We start from the raw sequence: 22,968 nt of genomic DNA on the forward strand, positions 1-22,968 counted from the left end.
GGAAAGAATCTGTACATTTCACCAGATTCTCGAAGAGATCTCCCCCAAAAGGAGTAAGAATTACTGACTCCGAGGTATAAGCAGCATCAATCACCCAGGGTTAATTATCTGACAGGAAATTAATCTTCTCCATAACTTTTGCAAAACTAAGTGTGCATATTTTACACATTCAAACATGTCTGCCCCTAAAAAACATTCTGTAGAACTCAATGTATGTCTAGATCAGTGGTTTTCTTTTTTTTTTTTCCTTTTTATTTATTTATTTTATAGAGACAGGGTTTCACTTTATGGCCCTTGGTAGAGTACCGTGGCATCACACAGCTCACAGCAACCTCCAACTCCTGGGCTTAAGCGATTCTCTTGCCTCAGTCTCCCGAGTAGCTGGGACTACAGGCATCCGCCACAACGCCCAGCTATTTTTTGGTTGCAGTTTGGCCGGGGCCGGGTTTGAACCCGCCACCCTCGGTATATGGGGCTGGCGCCTTACCAACTGAGCCACAGGCGCCGCCCAGATCAGTGTTTTTCAATTCATGTGCCAGAGCACACTGTTGTGTCATGAGAGGATCTTAGGTGTGCTGAGAAAATGTTTAAAGAACATTAATTAAATTACTTTCAAAGGAAGTTCAAAGCACAGTAAACAAATTCCTTTTTTTACTCTTTTTTTTGGGGGGGGGAAACAGAGTCTCACTTTGTTGCCCTCAGTAAAGTGCTGTAGCATCACAGCTCACAGCAACCTCAAACTCTTGGGCTCAAGTGATTCTCTTGCCTCAGCCTCCCAAGTAGCTGGGACTAGAGGTGCCCACCACAATGCCTGGTTTTGTTTTGTTTTTCTTTAGAGACAAAGTCTCACTCATGCTCAGGCTGCTCTTGAACTCCTGAGCTCAGGCAGTCCACCCACCTTGGTCTCCCAGAGTAGTAGGATTACAGGTGTGAGCCACCCTGCCCGGCCTTTACTCTCCACCCACCCCACCCCCGCCGACCCCCTCCAGGTTATACTGATTGCATGTTAGGTAAACTCCGTCTTACAATACTTTTTTTTTTTTTTAATCAACATAATTTAAGTGTGCCAAGGAAGTTTAGCTGTAGGTTCAAGTGTGCCATAAGATAAAAAAGGTTGAAAAACACTGCTCTAGATAATTCAAATGCATTCTAACTGCCCAAAGGAGACCTTCATTTGTTTTCAGAGATGGGCCTCTGAGGATAATTTATTCTGAAGGATTTCCTCAATAATACTGCATTCTATATTGTTGACTAAATGACAAAAGGATTTTTAAAAAACATTGTCATCAATTTGTCTTTGAGGTTTTGGCACACCTTTGGGCAGTTGAATATGAGGAATCAGAATGTGAATTCAGGTTCTAAAAATATTTTTTGTCATCAATTGTTCAAACATTTTAACTTTTGGGGGCAGGCCATTGTACCTACTACCCTTTGATTTGTATTGAGTTTCTCTGATCGATAATGTGCTTCTGTGCCAATGTGACACTGTAGCCTACCTCTGAGCCCCTCAGCTAAATATGTGTATTCATCTCCCAGGCTGTTGTATTAGATCTTATTGCAGTATTTTACTTTTTGACTACCTTCATCTGTTATTGAACTTACCTTTTCAGTTACTATTCATTGCCTTTTCTTTGTGCATGACCTTCTCCAGCTTAGTTTGTGCTATGTCACTCACTAGATTCTTACTTCAAGTTAAGCACACACAAGCACAATTCACTACTGTCTTATTTCAGTCCTTTCTCCATACTTAAAGTTCTATGTAAATTCAAGAGAGAAATAGAAAATAAGGCGGGAATATAAAGAAACAAGAACAACTACTAAAATTACCTTAGATGACCCTTAAAAAATCGAGATTAAATAATCTGCTTTCCAGGAGGGAAAAAAAGTTATTCTCTCCACAGGTAGGAATAAAATACATTCCAGGACAATATGGCTTTATTTTAGTTTTGAATGGTGCAACCAGCCAGAAAGTGATGAATATATAAAACAAGTATAAGAAGTTTGAGGAAAGGATTGGGTCTGGGTTCTGCATGGGGCAAGGTTTAATGCTGGCAGAAAGCTTTTATCTCCCCTTCAGAGAAACTCAACTGAACAATCACTGACTTCAATGAGTGTTGGGCTTAAAGGAAAAGCTCACTTTTGGTCTGGGACTGTGCATATTCAATTGCTTATTTTACCAGAGACATATCAATGGTCTGGCTCAGATCAATGTTGGAATTTTACTATTATGAAGACTATTCGAATGCTTTCAATAATAGACTTTTCTTAAATATGAGGGAAAACAAGTGATTCACTGATAAGATGTAATAACATCATAACATACTTTTTTGTTGTTTAGTATTTAGTATTTAAAGTTTGGGGGTATATCTGAATCATACTTTACCTATACTTCATTAAACTACTTTAAAAATAAAGGGTGGACAAAAGTTCGTGTGCAATTTAAGATAGTTTAACGTAGTAGATTGCACATGAACTTTATGGATACACTGTATATCCACCCATCAGGGGCACTTGTCTTTATGTGATACCTCAATTTTATGGTGTGACTCTTTTCTTTTTTTGCAGTTTTTAGCCAGGGCTGGGTTTGAACCCGCCACCTCCAGCATATGGGGCTGGCGCCCTACTATGGTGTGATTTATCGACTGACTTACTAACTGTAATCACCATCACCTGATAGTCTGCAGTTCCCTGGCTCATATCAATGTTCATTATTTTCCAAGAACATAAGGCTAGAATGCTGAGTGATTTTTTTTCTAATAGCAGCATAATAAATGACCACTTATTAATTGAGGAAAATAAAATAGTGAAAGGATAGCTTAATGACCTAGAGAAATGACTATTCCTTTAAACACCCTTCATATGCTGACATCACTGGTCTGTGAGCTGTCATAGACCATATATCAGTGTCTTATTTCAAATGGCAACACTATAACTTCTTATAATAGTCACTGGCCTAAAAAATACATACCAATCCCAGGACCTCGGGTTCTGCTCACACAGTGAGCATAATAGACTAGAACACATGGTTGAATGGATTCCCTACGGCCACCCACCCAGATTACAATCTTGGTCTTCTCAGGCCCAGTCAGTACACCTCCTACTATACCACATTGTTTCCCTTAAAAAAAAAGAAAAAAAATGCGTCTCCAGGATCATGTTCTGCAGCTCAGTGATAGCCATCAATGACTAACTAGAACAATGAGCCGCACACTGTCAAATTTATTTTCATAGACAGTAGCTTTCAAACTTCTCTTAACTACTCACAATTTCGTGACCCAGTATACACATACTTACTTACATGGTGAACTGTTGGATCAGTCAAAATCCAGCCAGGAAAGCAGAAGGAATTGAAGTCACAGAATTCATTATACAGATGATGGAAGAATTAAGAAGTCAAATGAGGAATTGAGTAGCAACAGTAAGAAGTTACCGTCCCCCACTAGGCTGGGGAAGCCAAGGCAGAACTAACAGAGCCCAGAGATCAAGATCTTCCAGTAAAATCTGAAACCACAGTGATTCTAATGGTGGAGATATAACTGTTTCTAATGATGCAACCAGAAGCAGAAAGAAGAGAGAAACACTATGTCTTCTTTCTTCTCTCAGCTGTCTTGTCTCTTGCTCATAAGGATCTTTTATAAGTCAGTTTCCCATGCTGATGGCAGGTGACATAGGAACGCAGGACCCCAGGCCCACTGTAGTCAGCTTCTACTTGCCTTATAGAGTTAGAGAAGAAGAACAATGCATGGATATGATAGCCAACAGGTAGACTAAATAAAACAAAAATTTCTTTTTTTTTTTTTTTTGTAGAGACAGAGTCTCACTTTATGGCCCTCAGTAGAGTGCCGTGGCCTCACACAGCTCACAGCAACCTCCTACTGCTGGGCTTAAGCGATTCTCTTGCCTCAGCCTCCCGAGTAGCTGGGACTACAGGCGCCCGCCACAACGCCCGGCTATTTTTTGGTTGCAGTTCAGCCGGGGCCGGGTTTGAACCCGCCACCCTCGGTATATGGGGCCGGCGCCTTACCAACTGAGCCACAGGCGCCGCCCAAAACAAAAATTTCTGAAAACAGCACTTATCCTAAGAGCAATGGCCTCTAAAACTATTTTCTATTTCTTCTTTATTTTTGTTTTAATCTTGCACACACCTCACCATGACTCAGAATTTTCACTGAGTTGAAAAACACTCTTTTGGCCAATAAGGAATATACATTTTAGAAACTTCTTGCCCTGGCCTAAAAATTTTGCTTTTCGTGCACGTTCTTAAAACACGAGTCTCATAAAGAGGAGTTTAAGAATTTTATTATATAATTCTTAGTCAAATAAAAACTTCTAGCAGGCTCCCATATTTGGCCTATCTTTTTTATTTAATGGATAACAACAAAACACACAAATCAATCACAGTTGTTCTTTTCAACAAACAATGTGGAGATAGCCAGATATTATAAATATTTTCATTTATTTCTAATTTATCTGCATGGACATCATAATAAAGTAAGAGTAGTTATGATTTTATAATACAGTCATTCTTTGAAGGTTATATTTTTGGGGGTAGTAACACAAGCCAGAATGAGTATGTGTGAACATTCCCAACCACTGTGAAAAAGAATTAAATGTAAAATTTAACAAAAATTTAAGGCTAATTAGTAATATAAATATAAATGTATTTAAAATTGTATATTCAATAGTTTAAGCTTTTGGAAATCTAGTAAAGTGGACACACCTTAATTCAAAGTAATAAGAAAATTTTAGGTCATAATTACATTTTTGTGAATTATGTCACATATTATGTTAACAGTAAAATCTATAAAATTCTCCACCTTGCTGAGAGTTTACACTGTGAAATTTGCTAGTTACACTTCCAGGGCTGAATGTTTTTGTAGATCATGATGGATTTGTTGGTTTCTAGTCATAATCAGGAGTATAGTATCTGGTTTCTGCTAATTTGTAAAACAGTATTCAGGGCATTTTCGAAACAGGAAAAATAACTGGAAACTGTCTCCATCTAAGGCTCCATCTCTTAATGTAAACATTGAGAGAGTGGATCACTTAGGCAACTTAAAAACACCTTCTTTTGTAGGATTTAATTGTCAATGATCGCTTCTCGGCCTTTTGGCTAAGATCAAGTGTAGGATTTAATTGTCAATGAATAAAATTAATTACACTTTCAAAAAGACATCATTTTTACAGAGAAGTTTTAGGTTCACAGTGGAATTGGAAGGGAAGTCCAGAGATTTACTTTATACCCCTTTCCCCCATACACGCACACCTATTTCCTATTATCAACGTCCCCCACCAGAGTGGTACATTTGTTACAATTGATAAACCTACACATCATGATCACCCAAAGACCACAGTTTACATTAAGATTCACTCCTGGTGTGCACATTCTAAGAGTTTGGACAAATGGATAATGACATGTATTTACCTTTATCACATCATGCAGAGTATTTTTACTGCCTTAAAATATGCCTATTCATTTCTCCCTCATCCCCAGCCACCGGCAACCAGTGATCTTTGTACCATTTCTTAATATTTTTGCCTTTTTCAGAATGTCAGATAATTGGAATTATACAGTAGGTAGCCTTTTCAGATTGGTTTTGATTACTTAGTAATATGCACCAAAGTTTCCTCCGTGTCTTTTCATTCCTTAATAGCTCCCTTCTTTTTAGTGCTGAATAATATTTTATTGTCTGCATTTACCGTAGTTTGTGTATCCATTCACCTATCAAAGGATGTCTCGGTTGCTTCTAAGTTTTGGTAATGATAAATGAGACTATTATAAGCACCTATGTGCAGGTTGTACATGGACATAAGTTTTCAACTTCTTTGATGAAATACCAAGAAACACGATTGCGGGATTGTACGGTAAGAATACATTTAGTTTTGCTGCAAACCACAAAACAACCTTTGACAGTGGCTGTACCATTGTGCACTCCCGCAACAATAAATGAAGAGTTCCTGTTCCACATCCTTGCCAGTATTTTGTGTTATTAGTGTTCTGGGTTTTGACCATTCAGTATCTCCTTATTGTTTTAATTTGTATTTCCCTGATGACATGTAACTTGGAGCATGTTTTCAGATGTTTACTTGCCATCTGTATATCTTCTTTGGTGAGGGATCTGTTAAGGTATTTGGTCCATTTTTTAATTAAGTTGTTTGTGTTCTTATTGTTAAGTTTTAACAGTTTTTGTGTATTTTGGATAAGTTTTGTCAGATGTGTCTTTTATAAATATTTTCTCCTCCCAGTCTTTGGCTTGTCTTCTCATTCCCTGCAAAAGACAAAAAAAAACATTGTCTTTTGCAGACCAAAAGCTTTAATGAAATCCAGTTTATCAATTACTTCTTTCATGGATTGTGCCTTTTGTGTTGTATCTAAAGAGCCAAATCCAAGGTCTTCTAGATTTTTTTTCTGTGATAGCTTTTAAGAGTTTTATAGTTTTGAGTTTTACAGTTAGGTCTATGATTCACTTTGAGTTAATTTTTGTGAAGGAAGTAAGGTCTTTGACTAGATTTATTAACTTTTTTCTTTTGCATGTGACTGTCCAATTGTTCCAGCACCATTTGTTGAATAGATAATCTTTCCTTAAAAGATGTGTTGACTATATTTATGTGGTTCTATTTCTAAGCTTTCTGTTGTGTTCCTTTGATCTATTTGTCTATTCTTTTGCCAATGCCACACTCTCTTGATTACCATAGCTTTATAGTAACTCTTGAGGTCAAGGAGTGTCAGTCCTCCAACTTTGTTCTTGTTCAATATTGTGCCGGCTGTTCTGGGTCTTTTGCATCTCCACTTAAACCTTAAAATCAGTTTGTGGTTATCTACAAAATAATCTGCTAGGATTTTGATTGAGATTGCATTGAATCTATAGATCAATTTGAGAAGAACTGACATTTTGACAACATTGAGTCATCCTATCTACAAACATAGACTATGGGCCGGGCGCAGTGGCTCACACCTGCAATCCTAGCACTCTAGGAGGTAAAGGCAAGTGGATCGCTTGAGCTTGGGAGTTTGAGACCAGCCTGAGTAGGAGTGGCGAGCATTGTGACAGGCACCTGTCATCCCAGCTATTCAGGAGTCTGAGGCAAGAGGATTGCTTGAGACCAGGAGTTTGAGGTTTCTGTGAGCTATGGTGCCATGGCACTCTACCCAGGGTGACAGAATGAAACTCTACCTCAAAAAAAAAAAAAAAAAAACTAGAATATCCCCCATTTCTTTAGTTCCATTTCTTCAACCAGAATTTTGTAATATTTTTTATGATTTTCATCTGGATCTTGTACATATTTTGTTAGCTTTATACCTAAGTATTTAATTTTGGTGGGCATTAATATATAAGGTATTGTGTTCTAAATTTCAAATTTTACTTATTCATTGATAATATATAGAAAAGTGATTTTGACTTTTAAATATTAACCTTGTATTCTGCAACTTTGCTATAATTGCCTGTTAGTTCCAGGAATATTTTTGTTAATTTTTTTTCAGATGTTCTGTCTAGATAATTATGTCATATTCAACCAAAGACAGTTTTTTTTTTTTGTTTGTTTTTGTGTAGAGACAGAGTCTCACTTTATGGCCCTCGGTAGAGTGCCGTGGCATCACACAGCTCACAGCAACCTCCAACTCCCGGGCTTAAGCGATTCTCTTGCCTCAGCCTCCCAAGTAGCTGGGACTACAGGCGCCCACCACAACGCCCAGCTATTTTTTTTTTTTTTTCGGTTGCAGTTCAGTCAGGGCCGGATTTGAACCCGCCACCCTCCGTATATGGGGCCGGCGCCCTACCGACTGAGCCACAGGTGCCGCCCCCAAGAGACAGTTTTATTTCTTCCTTTCTAATCTGTATATATTTTGTTTCTTTTTCTTATATTATTGCATTAGCTACGTCTTAATTAAACTTTTAATCCATATTCTTCTAAGTCATCATAACTTATACTCTTTCCTGAACAACATCCACTACACCCCCCTCCAGAAAACAAAACAAAACAGTTTTTTAGTAATAGATGCATTTCCAGACTTAAAAAGTATTGCCATATATGACATCAGATATAATACTGCTAATAATAAAATAGGAAAGCTACTTGGAAAAGCCAAATAATACTGAATGATATAAGCATCAATATTTGTACATTTAGGCAATTTATATATTGACAAAATGTGGAAAGTAAATATGAGGAAATACATTGAAGTCCTTTCCACATCAATTTTGAAAATCCATGACAATTCATACCAGCCCTGATGATGGCAGGCCTCAATATTACTGGAAGAGAGGTTGGACATCATTAAGGAGGAATATGAGCTCCTAACCTCCACCCCATGTGAGCTCCTCCTCTTCAAGTGAGGTCTGCCTTGGACTAGTCAAATGACCTGGCACAAGTAAAATCACCTATGAGCCCTTTAACATCACATACAAAGTGAGAAGACTTTGGCCAAATAATCTCTGAGGTTCCTGCTATCTCAAACGTAGGCTCAGTTTTCTCTTCTGTAGACTAGGGATGATATTATAATGGCACCTAACACAAGGCGTTGTTATGATGGCTACAAAAAAGACCACATATCATCACATATCATGGTGCCAATATAGAAGAAATAATAAATGAAGCTACTATTATTTTTTTCAGCTTCATTCATTCAAGAAGTTAGAAACAGTGACTTTTCTCTGCCCTATTTTTTTTAACTTTTAGAAGTCAACTACTATATAAACTAACTTGCATCCGTTTCTTTGACTTAGCAGGTCGTAGCAGTCCAGTCCCTTCCATGGACTTCACATCTTTCTCCTCTTCTGCACCCTTTTGGGCAAATCGCCATTGATTAGGCCTTCTTGCTCGGCCCTTCTTGCTTTGAATGCCTTTTCCAAATTCTTGACCACTCCCCCCTCACAAAGGGTGTCTAGTCTTGACCAGTTTCCAAAATTTCAGTTCCATGTCTCCTGCTGCCCCAACAGCCTTCCATTTGAATGGTTTTCCTTCATTTTCCTATGTCTAAAGCAGCAGTTCTCAACCTGTGGGCCGCAACCCACAGGAACTGCATTAAAGGGCCGCAGCATTAGGAAGGTTGAGAACCACTGGTCTAAAGCATAATTAATCATTTAATCTAAAATTAGTGCTTCCTCCAAGCATCTCTTTGTCCAAAACTTTTACTATTTGCATACATTTTTTGTGTTGACAAATTATGAACACATCATGAAAAGTGTTACTAAAGAAGATCACCCCAAATTTCACCAGCCTCGTCCCATCACTGGGGTAATGTAGTCGCGCTGCTTTCCAGTCTTTCTTATAGCATATTTTTATACCATCATCACCATGGTTTATAATTCTAATTGTATCTTACTCATAATGTTAAGTATTCCAGAAGCATTTTCCATGTTGAAACACCTTCATAATAGATTATTGTTTTACTGTTCTCTCTGTTTTCAGTATCTGTCCTCCACTTCAGTCTACATGCCTGGCTAACTTGAACTGTATTCACGGCAGTCTTGTGTGACTCTTTCTTGTACTCAAGAACCTTGCATGATTCTTTACAGCTCAGAAAATGAAGTCCAGTCTCCTCAGTCAAACACCAAAAGCCGTCCTCAAATAAGAGGCTTTCCTTTGCAGCCTCATCATCTATTTCAGAACCTCATCTTAGGCCAAACTGCTGATTATTCCACATACCAAAGTGATAATTGCCTCGGTGCCTTCCTTCAAACCACTCCTGCAGCCTGCAATGCCCACTTGCATTCTATGCTTCCTGCCGCTCCCTCCACCCAAAGGCTTCCTCAGGGGCCCCACGCATCGTGCTTACTCTCTTCTTTCTTTTTCACAATTTCCACTTGTTACCTGAGCCACTCATTTGATGAGCTCTAGGACCATATCTTCTACCTGACTACGTCCCTAGAGTTCCCTACAAAGGGCATGCTCAATAAATATTTATTAATGATGATGATGATGCCTACTGTCAGCACAGCTGTTCTGCTTTCCATAATAACGAGGAAAGCAGTACAGGAACATGACGGAGAAAATTCTCTATAGTTCTCCTTAAATGCTGTCAAAAGTCCCAAGAGATTTATATACATTCTACTGCATAGACAATAATCAATGTTAGGAAAGAAGGAAGGAAGAAGGAGAGAAGGAGGGAGGAAAGAAAGGAAAGAAAATAGAAGGAGCGAGACGGAGAGAACAAGGAAGGGAAGAAAGGGGGGAAAGGAGGAAAAGAAGAAAGGAAGGGAAGAAAAGAACCAAGGCTTATTTAGCATTTTTACATAATATATTTTATTTATGATATAGCAGAGATAAAAGTGAAACATTCTATTATAAAATGTCTTGAGACTCAGACAGCTTAAAAAGTGGGTAGCAGAAGAGTCCAAATTGGGACTGCAGGCTTTGTAAATTGAGCCAATGCATTTTAGTCATATCATAAGCAGTATACACGATGACTAAAAGCTCGGGCTCCCAGGTGGTGTTGCCTAGGGTAACATTTTCACTGCACCAACTAGCTGCATGATCATGGGCAAGTTCCTCAACTTTTCCGTGCCCCAGTTTACCCATCTGTGAGAAAAGAACGACAGCAGTGGTGTTCTAGAAAACGTGGAACAAACGATTCTCCCTGCAAAAGCTCTGAAGTATATCACATATTAATTTCCATCGTGTAAGGACTCCCACAATAGCTGATTTCAGGCTACCAGCAGGCTCTCAAAATTCCTGAAAATTTAACAATTGGCTGTTACAGGGTGCCTTCCTTACAGGGTTGTTGTGAAGGTTGAGTTAGTACATGCAAAGTGCTTAGAACTAGCTCTGGCACATCATACACTTAGTTTGATTAATATTGGCTATTTTTATTATACTATTTTCATTTGCCTTCTTCTGTGGAAATGGAGGGTAGAAATAGTATTATTGAAAAAAGCAGTTGCCTTGATTTTAGTTCATTTCAGCCTCTTCCTAATCACATGCTTTATGTTCACTACTGCCAAGCAGCTCCATTGACTTATTTGAATTTCCTTTCCCTTTCCTTAATTCATCTTTTCTTGGAGCATTCTAAGAATCAGAGAGGACTGGCTTAAAGCCACATACCAGGAAAGAAAAGAAGTTATAAAAAGTAAGGATAATCCCAACTGAATAATTTTCCCTGAATAATCATTTTAAGACAGACTTAAGTACTAAGTCAAACAACTAGATATGAAAGATTGGAACAACTAGATATGACAAAGTACAATTACTTTTTAATCCATTTTGGGGGAGAATATGAATTGGACTCCACCTCACCTGTTTTCAAAATAGTTTTATTCCCTAGCGTTCTTCCTGACACTAAATAAATAAGAATTAAAAAAAAGAATCCTAAAATAATGTTATTCAATAATGAAAGTCAATGTGACTTTCTCTTTCTTGATTTCTATGAGTATATCCATGACTTCCACTTATATTTTGTTTGTTTGTTTGTTTATTAACACAGAGTCTCACTATGTTGCCCTCAGTAGAGTGCTGTGGCATCACAGTTCACAGCAACCTCCAACTCTTGGGCTTAAACAATTCTCTTGCCTCAGCCGTCCAAGTAGCTGGGACTATAGGCACCTGCCACAATGCCTAGCTATTTTTTGGCTGCAGTTGTCATTGTTGTTTGGCAGGCCTGGGCTGGATTCGAACCCACCAACTCCTGTGTATGTGGCTGGCGCCCTAGCCGCTGAGCTACAGGTGCCCAATTTCCACTTATAAAATATACACTTACAAGTATCATAATTTTATGGATGTTTTATCAGAACTAACATGTAGACAATAAACATTTGGTACCAATAGCAAACATGGCGCTTTACAATTTTTAACCCAAAAGTTGGCCAGCCAACAGCTCTGTCCATCAGCTGAAACCCCTGGGCTCTAGCACGTTTCTCTAGAATCGCTTGCTATTTCTTGCCCGAGTTTTGTCACTCCTTTCCAAACTCTGAATTCCTCATTTGCTTTTCCTACTCATAAAAGGGTTTCTGACTTTGCTTTGGCAAATTTTATTCTGTTCTCACTCAGTTTCTCCTTTATTCCTTTCTCCCTGTTGCTATTAATTTGTCATTTGTCTCCTGAATAGCTTGGCTACCAGTCATCTTCAACTGTTCCCGGATCTTCAGCTTACCAACTGCCCGCTTTTACTTTTGGGAAGTGCAGGAGACAGTGAAAGGTTGAAGCTATAATCCCAAGCAAGCGCCCGCTTGAATTCTCCCTATTTAGAGAAAACAGAAATCTCTTCCAACCTTTCAACCACCCTTTATCTCCCTTTCCCCTATCCTTTTAGCAACCACCTACTTTCTGCATGGTTTCCTTTCCTTTTATTTTATTTATTTATTTTTTGAGACAGTGTCTCACTCTTACCCAGGCTAGTAAGTAGAGGTGTCATCATAGCTAACTGCAACCTCAAACTCCTAGGCTCAAGCGATCCTTCTGCATCAGCCTCCCAAGTAGCTGAGACTATAGGCACATGCCTAGAAGCTTGGCCAGTTTTTGTATTGTTTGTAGAGAAGTGGCCTCCTTATTTTGCACAGGCTGGTCTTGAACTCCTGGCCTCAACCAATGCTCTGTTGGCCTCAGCCTCTCCAAGTGCGAGGATTACAGGAGTGAGCCACCATGTCAGGCCTCTGTCTCTATGATTTTGACTTCTCAAGGTGTGTCAGATAAGTAAAAGCACACAGTATTTGTCATTTTTTGACTGGCTTATTTCATTTAGCATAATGCCCTCAAGTCTTTTGTGTGTTATAGCATATGATAGGATTTCCTTTCTTTCTTTCTTTTTTTTTTTTTTTTTTTTTAATGGGGATTCACTGAGGGTACAAGAAACCAGGTTACACTGATTGCATTTGTTAGGCAAAGTCTCTCTTGCAATCGTGTCTTGCCTCCAAAAGGTGGGGCACACACCAAGCCCCTCCCCCTTTCCCTCTCTCTGCTCTTCTTTTCCCCACCCCTCCGTCCTTCTTTCTCTCTCTGCTCTCCACTTCCCCCACCGTGTCCTTAATCGTCCTCATATAAAAATTGAGCACATAGGATTCATGTTTCTCCATTCTTGTGATGGTTTACTAAGAATAAGTGTTCCACTTCCATCCAGGTTAATACAAAGGATGTAAAGTCTCCATTTTTTTTTTAAAGACTGAATAGTATTCCATTGTGTACATATACCACAGCTTGTTAATCCATTCCTGGGTTGGTGGGCATTTAGGCTGTTTCCACATTTTGGCGATTGTAAATTAAGTTGCAATAAACAGTCTAGTGCAAGTGTCCTTATGATAAAAGGATTCTTTTCCTTCTGAGTAGATGCCCAGTAATGGGATTGTAGGATCAATTGAGAGGTCTAGCTTGAGTTCTTTGAGGGTTCTCCATACTTCCTTCCAAAAAGGTTGTATTAGTTTGCAGTCCCACCAGCAGTGTAAAAGTGTTCCCTTCTCTCCACATCCACGCCAGCATCTGCAGTTTTGAGATTTTGCGATGTGGGCCATTCTCGCTGGGGTTAGATGGTATTTCAGGGTGGTTTTGATTTGCATTTCTCTAATAGATAGGGATGATGAACATTTTTTCATATGTTTGTTAGCCATTCGTCTGTCTTCTTTAGAGAAGTTTCTATTCATGTCTCTTGCCCATTGATATATGGGATTGTTGGCTTTTTTCATGTGGATTAATTTGAGTTCTCTATAGATCCTAGTTATCAAGCTTTTGTCTGATTGAAAATATGCAAATATCCTTTCCCATTGTGTAGGTTGTCTTTTGCTTTGGTTGTTGTCTCCTTAACTGTACAGAAGCTTTTCGGTTTAATTAAGTCCCATTTGTTTATTTTTGTTGTTGCAATTGCCACGGCAGTCATCTTCATGAAGTCTTTCCCCAGGCCAATATCTTCCAATGTTTTTCTTATGCTTTCTTTGAGGATTTTTATTGTTTCATGCCTTAAATTTAAGTCCTTTTTCCATTTTGAATCAATTTTTGTGAGTGGAGAAAGGTGTGGGTTTAGTTTCAGTCTTTTACATGTGGATATCCAGTTCTCCCAGCACCATTTATTGAATAGGGAGTCTTTCCCCAAGGTATGTTCTTGTTTGGTTTATTGAAGATTAGGTGGTTGTAAGTTGTTGGTTTCATTTCCTGGTTTTTTATTCAATTCCAAATGTCTATGTCTCTATTTTTCTGCCAGTACCATGCTGTCTTGACTACTATGGCTTTGTGGTATAGCCTAAAATCAAGTATGGTGATCCCCCAGCTTTATTTTTATTACAGGATTTCCTTTCTTTTTAAGACTGAATAATATTCCCTTATATAAATGTACATCCTCTGCTTACCCATTTGTCTATTAATGGGCACCTGGGTTGTTTCTGCTTTTCGGCTATTGTGAATAATGCTGCTGTAAACACCGGTGTACAAATATCTATTTTAGTCTCACCTTACAATTCTTTTGGTTATATACCCAGAAATGGAAATTCTGTATCATATAGTAATTCCATTTTTATTAATAATTTTTGAAGAACTGTTACGTTGTGTTACATAATGGTTAAACTGTTTTATATTCTCACCTTCAGTGTGCAAAGATTTCTAATTTCTCCACATCCTCACCAATATTTGTTATTTTTTGGGGGGGATAATTGAAAATAACCATCCTAGTGGGTATGAGGGGTATGAGGTCATGTCACCTGCCATCTTTATATTATAATCTGCATAACCACATACATGTTTTCAAACAGAAAACTAAGAGCATCAAATTTCTTTTTTTTTTTTTTTTTTTTTTTTTAATTGTTGGGGATTCATTGAGGGTACAATAAGCCAGTTACACTGATTGCAATTGTTAGGTAAAGTCCCTCTTGCAATCATGTCTTGCCCCCATAAAGTGTGACACACACTAAGGCCCCACCCTCCTCCCTCCATCCCTCTTTCTTCTTCCCCCCCCCATAAACTTAATTGTCATTAATTGTCCTCATATCAAGATTTAGTACATAGGATTCATGCTTCTCAAGAGCATCAAATTTCTATTAATTGCCTCCTTAATCCTGTGGTCATAAGTTTGAAAATCTTTGAATTTTGCTTGTTATCTTGCTGTCATTTTTGTGCATTTTGTGCATTTTGAAACAGGACTTTGTTTCCAAGACAAAAGCAAAGACTGAAAATCTGTGTGAGTTCTGAGGCATGCTTGTTGATAAAGTCTCTCTTTACATTGTTTTCATGTTAAAACCCATCCTGCAGGCCTGTCCAACTAGGTAAACCTCTTTCTCCAGCTGGGGGGTTGTAGGCCACTTCTCTCTCTAATTACTATGTTTATGGCAGACCTTTCTATTTTCTTTTTGTCTGCTTTATTGAGGTATAGTTTATACTTAAATGTAAAATGTGAATAATTTTAACAAATCCACACAGTATTGAAACCACCAGCACAAGGGGTTGCTATTTGACTTCTCTGTCTTCATTCAACAAAACAGAAAAGTTTCGTATTTATATGCTACTATTAACCACGGAATAAACTACCATTATCTATTATCTTATTGTTGCTAAAAGATTCTTTAGAATGCAAAAGGAAGACAGGAAAGGTGTGGAGAGAAGCTATTAGGAGAAGACAGGAGAGAGGAGGAAATAGTACGCTTATTCTAAGTTACTGTATTTAAATATGAATAATAGTAAATTATTGCCCCATGATTGTTGGTTATTTCTTCAGCTATGAGAAATGACTATTATCACCATAGTCTTATTAATTTATCTTTTATTAAACACTTTTCCCCCTCTATTGCACCTATAGACTTGTAAGTAGGTTAGCTTGCTTGCATGTTTGTTTCCTTCCTTGTTTTCTTTCTTTTCTTTTTGTTTCTTTTCATAGATGCTACTTTCCAAAACGTAGTTACTTACTTTTTCCCAATCAATTAATTTACTTTGAAATGTCATTTTTCATCGGAGTTACATTTATGATGGTCATGTCAAATTGGTGTATTTTCTGGGAGTTTTATTTTTCATTCAACAAACACATTATTGAACATTTACTTTGTGTAGGGCATTCATTTGTTCTTCTAGAAGTTTTATTTTACATCCAATAAACTCTTTACTGAGCATGTACTATGTCTAAGACAAGTCTTTCTCTTATCTTGCTTAGAGTTCAACTAGAAAGTAAGTCTTTTTCATTTCCTGAATTATCTACAATGGTTTTTTATATATTCCACCCATAACTGTATGTAGCATTTATTAACATTTCCCCTTTATACAAATAGCATTCTATTCTTTGGTCCAAGCACTGCTTGGAATTTGTCAGATATTTTTTTCCCACTTTCCTCAGAGCATATTTTTGGCCTTTATGTATTTTGCAATTTTGCTTTAACTGTTTTAATTAGAGGTCTTTTAAGTTAACTTGGGATATGTATTTAAAGACACCTATCCAAAATTCTCTAGTCTATATATAACTCAATTCTATCTTGGTGTTTCTGAAGCTTCGCTCTTGGAATCAAATGCTGACACAACATGATGCCTTATGTTAGGTCCATTCGCGTTCTTGACTCTATCATACCCAATATCTCCTGAAATCTCAATAGCTTTTTGCATCTAATAGGTTACAAATAATATTTCAAATTGTATAGTTTTAGAACTCAAAAGAACTTTATGGAACAAAAACACAGGTGTAAATTTTCACGGTCTTGGATTTATCAATGGTTTCTTAGATCTGACACCCAAAGCACAGCAACAAAAGAAAAAAACGATAAATTGAACTTCACCAAAATTGAAATGTTTTATGCTTCAAAGTATACTTTCAGGAAAATGAAAAAACTATTCACAAAATGGGAGGAAGTATTTTCAAATTATATATCTGATAATGGCCTAGTATCTAGAATACACAGAGAACTCTTACAACTCAACAAGACAAACAATCCACTTAACAATGAGCAAAAGATATGGAAAAAACAATTAGAATCCTCACATGTTGCTGGTGGAAATGTAAAATGGTGCATACTTGTGGAAAACAGTTTAATGGTTTCTTAATCACCTAAAATAGAGTTACCACAGGACCCAGACATTCCATTCATAGGCATTTACCCCAAAGAATTGAAAATAGGTACTTAAGGCTCAGTGCCTGTAGTTCAGTGGCTAGGGCATCAGCCACATACACAGGAGCTGGCAGGTTCGAATCCAGCCAGGGCCAACTACAACCAAAAAATAGTCAGGCATTGTGGTGGGTGCAGGTAGTCCCAGCTACCTGGGAGGCTGAGGCAAGAGAATCGCTTAAGCCCAAGAGTTGGAGGCTACTGTGAGCTGTGCTGCCACAGCACTTTACTGAGGGCGACAAAGTAAGACTCTGTCTCAAGAAAAAAAAGAAAGAAAGAAAAGAAAATAGGTGCTTAAGCAAAAACTTGCACATGAATGATCATAGACACACTATTCACAGTAGCCAAAGGGTAGAAGCAACTTTTATTTTCACCAACAAATAAATGGATAAACAATATATGATATTCTTATACAATGAAATATTATTCAGCCATAAAAATGAAGTACTAATACACACTACCACATGAATAACCCTTGAAAAGACGCTAGACACAAAAGTCCACATGTTATATGACATATACATATATTTTTGAGACAGAGTCTCACTCTGTCACCCTGGGTACAGTGGCATGGCATGATGGCTCACAGCAAACTCAAAGTCTTGGACTTAATTGATACCATTGCCTCAGCCTCACAAGTAGCTAGGACTAGAGGCACCGGCCACAATGCCTGGCTATTTTTAGAGATGGGAGGTCTCTCTGTAGCTCAGGCTGGTCTTGAGCTCATGAGCTCGGGCGATCTGCCTGCCTCGGCCTCCTAGAGTGCTAGGATTACAGGTGTGAGCCACCAGGCCTGACCTTTGTTATATGATAGTATAGGCAAATCTATACATACAGAAAGCCAGGGGCTAGGGAGGGAGGACAGTGGGCTTAATGTGACTTAATGTGTATGGGTTTCTTTTCAGGTTTATGAAAACATTCTGAAACTAGATCATGATGATGGTTGCACAACATTGTGAATGTACTAAAATAACACTGAATTTCCATTTTAAAATGGTTAAGACAGTGAATTCTATGTTATGTGAATTTTCACACAATTAAAAAAACCCTAGAGATAAGGGCAGCGCCTGTGGCTCAAAGGAGTAGGGCGCCAGCCCCATATGCCTGAGATGGTGGGTTCAAACCCAGCCCTGGCCAAAAACTGCAAAAAAAAACCCCAAAACCTTACAGATGAATGTGTTGTTCACTATGTGTCAGGCACAGTGGAGTTCGTCAAGATGTTGCTTGCTTTTAGGTCTAGACTCTGAGGTCCCCAAAAGACTGACAAGTAAAATAATACAGAATAAAGGCATGTGCTCTGACATAGACTCAGGCTGCTAGAACGCCAACCCACCTGTGATGACAGCAGTGGTGATGGCATCAAGTCTTCCCAAAGGAAGCAACTGAGCAAGAGTCTTGGCAGATTGATTAAATATTTTTGTGACTGGCACTGTGTTAGGCTAGAGATTCAATGATGGGTGAAAATAGATGCTGTCCATCACTCACAAAACTTGCTTCTGGGACAGAGATAGACGTGAATCAAGTCATCAACCACCTGCAAACTGAGGTAAAGGATATGAAGGAAGGTACACTCTTGTATGAAAGTGCAGAGATAGGAAACTTAACCTAGACCAGGGATCAGGGGAGTCTTCCTTCTGGGAAGGAAATTCTTCCTTCGGGGAGTAATACTTCAGAGCCGAGAGCTATGGAGTAGGCAGGCAAGGTAGTAAGCAAGCTAAGGAGATCAGCTGCAAAATCTATGGCAGGATGAAAGTTGACATTCAAGGGCATTCAAGGGCATGAAAGAAGGTTGTTGTGTTTGGAGCAAGCTACACAGAGAGAAGATGAGAAGGAGAGACAGGCAGGCCCTGCTATGGCCTCCTATATAAGCCCTGGTCAGGATTTTGTTCTCTATCCTCTGGGTGATAGGAAAGGGGAGGGGGAGGTGTGGAGGACGATTGCCCTCATCCTGGTAGTCAACCATGGATTGGAGTAGGTGTGGAGTGAAATAGAAACTGCAATTGCCCAGGGTGCTTGAGGGATGGTGATGGAGACAGAGAAAAACGGAGCTAGACCCATTACAGAACAGGGGTGGAGTGAGGAATAGGAAGGAGAAGACTAGCCCTTCTGATGCCACGCACAGAGGCCTGGAGGCAGTAAACATGAAGCAGAAGCAGAAGCTGAGTTTGGCATACTCTTAGGTGACTGTGGCAGAATGCACGCAAAGGCCACAAGAAGAGTTTGAAGTCTGCAGGAATCAGATCACGGTGGAGCTCATGGGCGAGTTTTTATCTTATCTTATCAGATGTCACTGCCAGGTTCCCCTTTTACAAAGTTCATTCCAGGAGTGGCAGAGAATGGGTTTAGGAAGAACAAAGAGAAGATACTCATGAATATAAATGAGGAAACTGGCTAAGGGTCTTTTACAGCTGCTCAGTGTGAGCGCTAATGAGGGTCTGGACCACCCAATTATGAGGGTGGGGGAAAAGATGCATGTAAGACTATCACACAAGATCAGTAGCCACAGTAGCCATGATTGCTGAGCCCACGGTGTGTAGACAGCTCCAGTGTCTCCTCCCATGCTGCCCCCTGAGTCCCTGCCAGCTTAGCCACCGTGGTACTAAACAGATGAAAAGATGCCACTGAAACAGAGTCTTGGATAATATTTTACTTTCAGAAGTTTGATGTGTTGTTATCGCCCTCTCTAAACTGTCACTTCTTCAAGGAGGGGGATTATGTTTTGTTCCCTATTTCATCTCCCACTCGAGTTAGCATGCTTGCCTCAAGGAAGGGGCTCAATGAAACTTGTATAAACAAGTATGTGAATTAAAAAAGGCTTATTTCGGCCGGCACCTTTGGCTCAAAGGAGCAGGGCGCCAGCCCCATATGCCAGAGGTAGTGGGTTCAAACCCAGCCCCAGCCAAAAACTGCTAAAAAAAAAAAAAAAAAGGCTTATTTCTCAGTGTACCTACCACACTACTAACATTAAGGGATGCATTTCCAATACACGGGCAATAGAAAATTATGGAATCCTGAACACCTGACTGCCTAACTTGCTGATGTCTCAACTACATTTTAAGACAAAATGTGGCCTTCATTCTGTTCACGTTGCAGAAGAATCCATCATCTTTATCACCCAGGTATGTTGGTTTCAATTGGTGTTTCACTGTCAAATCCGTGGTGTGTGCACATTGGGGTAAACTAATATGTGATTTATATGAGTTCAAAAACCTATCTCAAGCTCATAACACCAATGAAAAGACTATCACTCCAACATCCAAGTAAAAAAGATGCAAAAATTTCCTTGAACTTGTCTTTCAAGTTTTGTCAGCTCCATCTCAAGGTTCTACAATAAAACAAAAAGTTTCCTTTTTTTCTCCAAACATACCTGGTTTGTCTGAAATAAATTCTATTCATCAGACTTCTTATCTTCCATGATATAAGCAGATCTCATTGGAAAATCTGGTTCTGATATCCTTTGCTCAGAATCTTTAAGCATAAGAAAACTTAAAACATAATTCCCAGTGGGGCACTGTGGGAGGCCAAGGCGGGTGGATTACTTGAGCTCATGAGTTTGAGACCAGCCTGAGCCTCATCCGTAAAAAAAAAAAAAAAAAAATTAGCTGGGTGTTGTGGTGGGCTCCTATAGTCTCAGCTACTCAGGAGGCTGAGGTAAGAGGATTGCTTAAGCCCAAGTGTTTGAGGTTGCTATGAGCTCTGATGCCATGGCACTCTACCCAGGGTGACAAAGTGAGACTTTATCTCAAAAAAAAAAAAAAAGACAATAATTAATAATAATGTAATCTATTATGTGTCTATTACACACATTAACAATAATGTAACCTATTATGTGTCTATTATTATACATAATAATGTGTCTATTGCGTATCTCTCAGAGATTAGGACTTAAATTACCAATTAGCAAAGGCTTTATCAAGGAATAGTTAGATAACGTCTCAGAAAGAATCAGAGAAAATGAAAAAAGTTTATTTGACATATGAACACTAGTCTCTAAATATGCGTGAGTATGTGTATAACATTTATATTAATACATGCACATATTTCTTAGAAGGTTTGGTCTGCTAATTATAATACAAAAGACAGAAGAAAGGTCACACAATTTCTTTTAGAATTAATTTGTACAATACAAGAAATGCATGCTAACATCTTTTCACAGCAAAATCTCATAGAGCTATAGGAGTATCATTTTCTTCCACAAACAACGCTCTTTTGAAAGTAGATGGGATTCCTATTGCTGATTTAATAGGTGGAAATGGGAGAGTGTGGTGGAGATAAGTGTCAAGAGAGTATAAGAAGGAAGAACAAAGCACAGGCAATGTAGGGGCTGGCATGGAATATTGCGGGGCTGCAATTCTCCATCTGCCTCTCTAGATCCACCTCTACTTTTCTGAACATTGCTCCGGGGCCTGGAAGAATCTGACCTTCCTGAACCGCATTAGTATGCAACCTTGTCTTGTAGCAGCAAGAACCCAACCACTAGTGGGAACTCTGGGGGTGGTGGGGACAGTGAGGTCAGGGTGTCCCTTCCCCTGATTAAACTTCCAGGCAGCATGCCTCCACCTCAAGCCACAGCTTTTCTGGGGCAGAGGAGGAAAGTGTCATCTTCTGGAACTGACCCCTTCTTCACCCTCAAAGGCCTACAGGTATTAATGGTTCTCCACTATTGCTAGCCTTGAGGTGCTTCTTTTGATTGCCTTGAAGTCTGAAAATACCTTTGGAAATGTCCCTTCATTAACATATCTGGAATCCCTTTAGGTTGTACCATCTACAACTTTTTTTTTTAAATGACAGTCTTACTTTTTGCCCTCAGTAGAATGCTGTGGCTTCCCAGCTCACAGCAACCTCTAACTCCTGGGCTTAGGCGATTCTCTTGCCTCAGCCTCCCAAGTAGCTGGGACTACAGCTGTCTGCCACAACGCCCAGCTACTGGGGCTGGCTTTGAACCTGCCACCCCTGGTATATGGGACTGGCACTCTACCCACGGAGCCACAGGCACTGCCCTTGCTTGGAACCCTGATACTATTGTTTTCGAAGAAAACTGAAGCCCTAAGCTCTCACATGGTGATCTTGGAAAATCCAAAGAAGATAGGATACGTTTTCATTGACCTCTGTTTTTTTTTCTTAGTAATGAAAAGATGGATGCTTAAAACATAATCTGTGCTTAATTATTGATGAGATAAAGTTACCTGTATTACTGCTTTTTCTCCTCTGGTAAGCCCAGGTCCCCAATTAACTATACACAGACTTATGAAAGTGAAGTTTACAAGTTAAGTTTGAGATGCCTGATAGCTTAGTGGTAATACTTTTTAATTGTTTGAAGATGACATTATTTGCCTCTAAGTCAGTGAGTTCTACCTCACAGGAGGTGTTCAAGCAGAAGCTGGAAGAGCAATGGATGGCTTGTTGAACTTGCTGATTTCAAGGTTTTCCTCAACGTGTACTTTTATGATGCTAAGTTTTAAGCTATAATATTCTATCACTATAATATTATGAAAATGTTGACTATTCAGTTGGATAGTTTTATAAAATAGTGGATGAACAACATACACACAGATATTTAAGCTCAAAAATCTTTTACTTTTCTATTTTTTTGAGGCAGAGTCTCACTGTGTTACCCTCAGTAGAGTGCTGTGGTGTCCCAGCTCACAGCAACCTCAACCTCTTGGGCTTAAGCGAGTCTCTTGCTTCAGCCTCCCAAGCAGCTGGGACTACAGGCACCCGCCACAACGCCTGGCTATTTTTTCTTTGTTGTTGTTGTCATTGTTTAGCAGGCCTGGGCTGGGTTTGAACCCACCAGCCCTGGTACATGTGGCTGGTGCCCTAACCACTGAGCAACGGGTGCCAAGCCTGAGCACAAAATTCTATCTTGAGTATGACATGGTGGAAAACATGGGCTCTAGAGATAGGCAAACCTCTGTTTTACCCCTAGCTCTCAGTGGAAAGCTACGTGTGCTATGGAAGTGACCTAACATCT

General features: G+C 39.1%; 1 pseudogene; it reads left to right on the forward strand.

The window, feature by feature from the left end:
• Positions 1–5,093: 5,093 nt before the first annotated feature.
• Positions 5,094–5,181, forward strand: LOC128579912 (uncharacterized; annotated as a pseudogene).
• Positions 5,182–22,968: the final 17,787 nt, after the last annotated feature.

The sequence above is a fragment of the Nycticebus coucang genome, chromosome 2 (genome assembly GCF_027406575.1).
Source record: "Nycticebus coucang isolate mNycCou1 chromosome 2, mNycCou1.pri, whole genome shotgun sequence".
NCBI classification, from domain to species: Eukaryota; Metazoa; Chordata; class Mammalia; order Primates; family Lorisidae; genus Nycticebus; species Nycticebus coucang.